Here is a 5088-nt window from a genome sequence, read left to right on the forward strand (position 1 = left end):
CCTGGACTCGGGGTTTCACATGGCTGAGTCCGGTGTGAGAAGGAGCCTGTGACCACGGCTGTCCAAACCTCACGTCTCATCGAGAAGAAAACAGGGTCAGAGGCCTGAAGAGCGGTGCTTGAGTGGGGGTTGGTCCGTCCTCCCGGATGGTCCTGGGCATGGCCAGGTGTGTGGAATATTCTAGAGGGCGACCTTGAGTGGCGCAGGGTTTGGTTCGGTAACAGCGGCTGCCTGCAGGCAGGGAGCAGGCCCGGGAGAACTCCCGTCTGGGACGTGGGTGCGCTCCTCCCTCCCGGGCTGCAGTGCGTGTCGGAGGAGGGGCTGCGGGGGCGGGGAGCCCAGTGGGAGCCACGGGCCCTGGTCCGGGCATCATCCGGGGGTATTGTGTGCTGTGGCTTTACCCTGCCGTGTCACTGGCTGGTTTGAGGTCAGATACGGTCAGGAATGAGTCCTCCTCAGAAAAGAGAAGTAATGCCTGCCTTCAGAGAAACAGTTACTACCACAGCGAGTGCTGAGTGTCAGGGTCCCTTCAAAAACCCTGCGTGAGGGGCAAGGCCGTGACCACATGGGATCACATGCTCATTGGCTCCCAGAGTGAGAAGGACCGGTGGTTCGATGCCCGTCCGGGCCTTGTGCTACGGCAGAGAGGTTGGTGTCCAGAGACGGCTTCCCCAGGGGCTGAGGTCAGTTCCTCCTGGTAAGTCCCTGCGTCCTCAGAGCAGCGTGTGGACCTGCCCGAGGACAGACCCGAGGAGAGGGGCCGGACCGAGGCCATGGAGGGAGTCAGCCGCCTCCTCTGCCTCGGGCTGTCCGATCTAAGGAGGTGCTCCCACCAGCGCAGCCAGGGCTGTGGGCTTGGCCCGAGACAACCCTGGTTTCTCTCCAGCTCGTCGGTGGGTCTCAGAGCCTGTTTCTTCGAACGTAAACGGGCACCGTGGTGGTGGCCACGCGGGTCTTTGGAGGAATAATGGCGGTCGTGGCGGGGCTGGAGGAGGAGGCAGTGGAGACGTCACCCTGACATTAGCAGATACTCAGGGGACATTTGTGGGAGAAATAACTGAATGAACAGCAGCGGAGGCCAGCTTGTCTGTTGTTGTTCTTGTCCGTGGCGGGAATTGTTAACTAATGCAGAAAGCAGGGGGGAGCTGCCCTCACAGAGTGTCCCCAGCGCCTGGCTCTCCTCCCAGCCAAGACGCCAGTGCGTGAGAGCCACCAGCTCTGCTCGCCCTCTGGGCCGGGCCTGCGGGTGCTGTGGTGGGACCACCGCGGCCTGTGACCCCCGACCCCCATGCCTCCACCCTCCTCGGTCAGCACGTGGCCTGTCTGGCTACAGGTCTGCTCAAATGCAATCGTTTGCCCCCAGGTCCCAAGGCGATGAGCCCCCTGTGCAAGCTCACCCCGCGGGGGTGCGACCCCTCAGCAGAGCAGGCGGCAGGAGGAAGCAGCAGAGGCGCGGGGCTGAGAGGCGTGAGCAGGCCCGTGGACGCGCAGGCTGTCCTGGTCCAGAGGAGGACGCAGGACAAGCACACACCACAAGGCAGACCAGAGTCTGAATGGGGCTGAGCCACTGAGGAGGCTGACATCTGGGGGACTGTGCACCTCCTGGGAGGAGAACAGCGCCCCCTGCCCGGTCACCATCATAAACCCCCGGGAGGAAGGCTCTGAGGACCCTGCTCGGCCTTGATAACCGTGGCTACCGACGTCCTCAGCTCTGTCCTCGGAGAGCGGAAGGCCCGGTCCTGAGGAGCTGGGCCTGGGTTTAGGAAGCTCCTAGAGGAGGAGGATGTGCAGAGCTTGGGCCACACGGGCACCAGAGCTCGGACCCAAGAGCAGGGGCCGGACAGGGAGGGGAGACCAGCCATGCTCCTGGTGGGCATACGCCCGGGGTGCCCACAGTCACCCACCACACGCATGGCGTGTCAGCGCGGGAAGCCGTCACAGCGCCCGGCGGCAGGCCGTGGGGCTCGCACACGCGCTCTGCAGGCGCGAGGACCGGCGCAGGGACGCGTGTCACCGGGGAAGGACCTCGCTGCACCCCCAGTGGAAGTGCAGCCTCAGCTCACAGCTTCACACCTGGGGGGGCCTCGCCGACACAGCGGTGCGTCTTGGCGGCAACATTTTAAAAGTAATTTTCCTCTTCTCTCTGTCTTTTTTTTTTTTAATATATTTTATTGATTTTGTACAGAGAGGAAGGGAGAGAGATAGAGAGTTAGAAATATCGATGAGAGAGAGTCATCAATCAGCTGCCTCTTGCACACCCCCTACTGGGGATCTGCTCGCAACCAAGGTACATGCCCTTGACCGGAATCGAACCCGGGACCTTTCAGTCCCCAAGCCGACGCTCTATCCATTGAGCCAAACTGGTCCCAGCCTCTCTGCCTTTTTATGTTCCGAGTTTTCCACAAGAGGTGTGTTCTGACCTTGTAACAGAACAGCATCTCTTTGGGGGGGTGGGGGGGCAGTGATTTCCGGCTACGGGCCATCCTCGCCCATTTCCCACTTGGTTTAGTGCCCGCTGGCAGGGAGCCCTTCCTGGGGGTGAGTTACGGCCTTTAGGGGCGGCGTTAGATAAAAAAGGCCCAGGATTGTGGAGGCTGCCGGTGTTTGGTAGGAAGCAGACCTGGTCTCTGATGCCTGTTATCCTCGGACTAGGAGCTAAAATAGAACAGACGAGGGCGCCGGCTGGCCCAGCAGAGCCCAGGCTGAGCGCCGGGCCTGGGGTGCAGATTGGACCCACCCACTCTCCGCTGAGAGCCCACCCACGGCCTGCATGCCCGGACAGCATCTTCCGGCTCAGCCCCTAGCCTCAGGCTTGTGCCACCTCCTGTCTCAGAACCAGTGGAACAGGGCACCGGGACCAAAGGGGCCGCCTAGTCCTTTACCCAGCACAGACCTGTGAGCCGGGAACTCCTCCCACACCTCCTGGCCGAGCAGTCCCCTGGGGCCTGGCCCTTCTTCTTGGTGCCTGGTACACCCTGCCACAGGCGGCGATGGTAATTCAGACAGGCAAAGGGTGCCAATGCAGATGGGCAATGGGTCCCAAAACATATGGGCAGCTTTTTTTTCTTTTTTCTTTTCAAGTGGCCGCAAAGATGGCAGACATTCAGATGGAGCGAGCCTACCAAAAGCAGCCCACCATCTTCCAGAGCAAGAAGAGGGTCCTGCTGGGAGAAACCGGCCACGAGAAGCCACCTCAGCACTAAACAACATCGGCCTGGGACTCAAGACGCCCAAGGAGGCCATGAGGGCACCTGCAGTGACAAGAAGTGCCCCTTGACTGGTAATGTCTCCATCCGAGGGCGCATCTTGTCCGGCGTGGTGACCAAGATGGAGATGCAGAGGACCATGGTCATCCGCCGAGACTGCATTCACTACAGCCAGAAGTACACCCACTTGGAGAAGAGCCACAAGAACATGTCAGTGCGCCTGTCCCCCTCCACAGAGATGTCCAGATCGGCGACATTGTCACCGTGGGTGAGTGCCAGCCCCTGAGCAAGACTGCGCTTCAACGTGCTCAAGGTCACCAAGCCCGCCGGCACCGAGAAGCAGTTTCAGAAGTTCCAACCAATAAAGTTATTTTCTCAGTCACAAAAAAAAACCAAACAAACAAAAAAACATATGGGCAATGGGTACCAATTCAGATGCACAATGGGTGCCAATTCAGACAGGTGATGGGTGGCAGTATAGATCGGTGATGAGTGCCATACACACGGGCGCTGGGTGCCCAGAGCTTAGCCTCGGCTGTCCTGGGCTGTGCCTCCTGTCCTTCCGCTTCTCCGCAGCCCACACCCAGGTCAGGTCCAGCGCTGCCTTCCTACCCCCGGGCTGGCTCCTATTTCACCGCCTGTGGCTCAGTGACGCGGGTTGTTTTTCACTCCCCGGATCAACTCGGCTGCTAAAAGCAACGACGTCTTGGCTTTTCCTACACAAGCCTCCTGTTCTGGAAGGCTCGGTCCCTCATGAGTCAGAGGAGCAGGGATGTCGGGGAAAGGTCAGGTGGAGAGGCCCTCAAGGGGGCGGGAGAGGAGCATGTGCGTCAGGATGATCAGAAGACCCTGCAGCTCGGCCGCAGGGCCTGGCCACGCCATTCCTCACTCGTAGCCACAGAGCAGATGGCTCAGGGCTACGTGCTCAGCCCTTCGGCTCTTCGTGCACATTATCCTTCATCCTCCAGCTCTCCGAGGCAGGCAGGGCCCTTCATTTTACCGAGGAGAGGAGATTTCAGGGCGGCCTCGTCGCCTGCCCCAGGTGACATAGCGAGGAAGTGATAAAGCCGGAATTCCACATTAGGTCTGGTCCCCCGTCTACGCTCCCTTTGTCTCCTGATGAGACTGGCCTGCCTCAATGCCCACATCGAGACAGGAATGTCATGGAAGACAGAGGAGGCACGTGGCAGAACTGTGGACGCCCGCTGTCGAGTGGCTCAGGGCTGCTCCCCTTGGCGAGAGCCATTCCAAAAGCCAGGCTCAGGGCAGCCCTGAGGCCACAGCTTCAAATGATGCTCAGGGATGTGGTTAGCAATGAGTCAGCTGTGTGCTGGCCAGCTCCATGCCCACTGTGACCGTGGACTGGATAGTCCAGCATGGCCTCATCCATTGCTCAGCGATGGACCCCAAAAACCCTGACTTCAGTCCCCTGCTCTCAACCCAGGCGGCCCTTCTCCCCTCGGATGCCGGTGGTCACAACTCAGAGACGCAGCTAACGGGCGGGGGTCAGGGAAGCTGCTCAGCGTCCCAAGAGCAGGACAGCCCCGTGGCTTAGGGCCATCCAGCCCGTGTCACAGTGCAGAGGTCAGAGCACCCTGCTCCATGCACTCTCTGAGAGGGATGCGACACGGCAGGAGACTAACCAGACGCCAGGGGCGGCCATTGTTCCCGGGAAGCTGTCACTGGGGGAGCCCCAGACCGGAGCTGGCTGCGACCAGAGCTGCCCACATCCTGTTGGGCCCGGCCCTGGGCGATGTGTGTGTTTTTCCAGTTTGCCTTGTCTGAGAGTGGCCATGGAGTTCAGCCTTTCTTCGGGTTAAAGTCAGGAATGGAAACTTTAACCTCTAGGTGGAAACCAAGCAGAAAACGAAAAGGCATCTGT

The 5088-nt window shown here is 60.2% G+C and overlaps 1 pseudogene; it reads left to right on the top strand.

The window, feature by feature from the left end:
• Positions 1-3060: 3060 nt before the first annotated feature.
• On the top strand, positions 3061-4702 carry LOC118721655 (annotated as a pseudogene).
• Positions 4703-5088: the final 386 nt, after the last annotated feature.

The sequence above is a fragment of the Pipistrellus kuhlii genome, unplaced genomic scaffold, assembly GCF_014108245.1.
Source record: "Pipistrellus kuhlii isolate mPipKuh1 unplaced genomic scaffold, mPipKuh1.p scaffold_m20_p_18, whole genome shotgun sequence".
Taxonomy (NCBI): Eukaryota; Metazoa; Chordata; class Mammalia; order Chiroptera; family Vespertilionidae; genus Pipistrellus; species Pipistrellus kuhlii.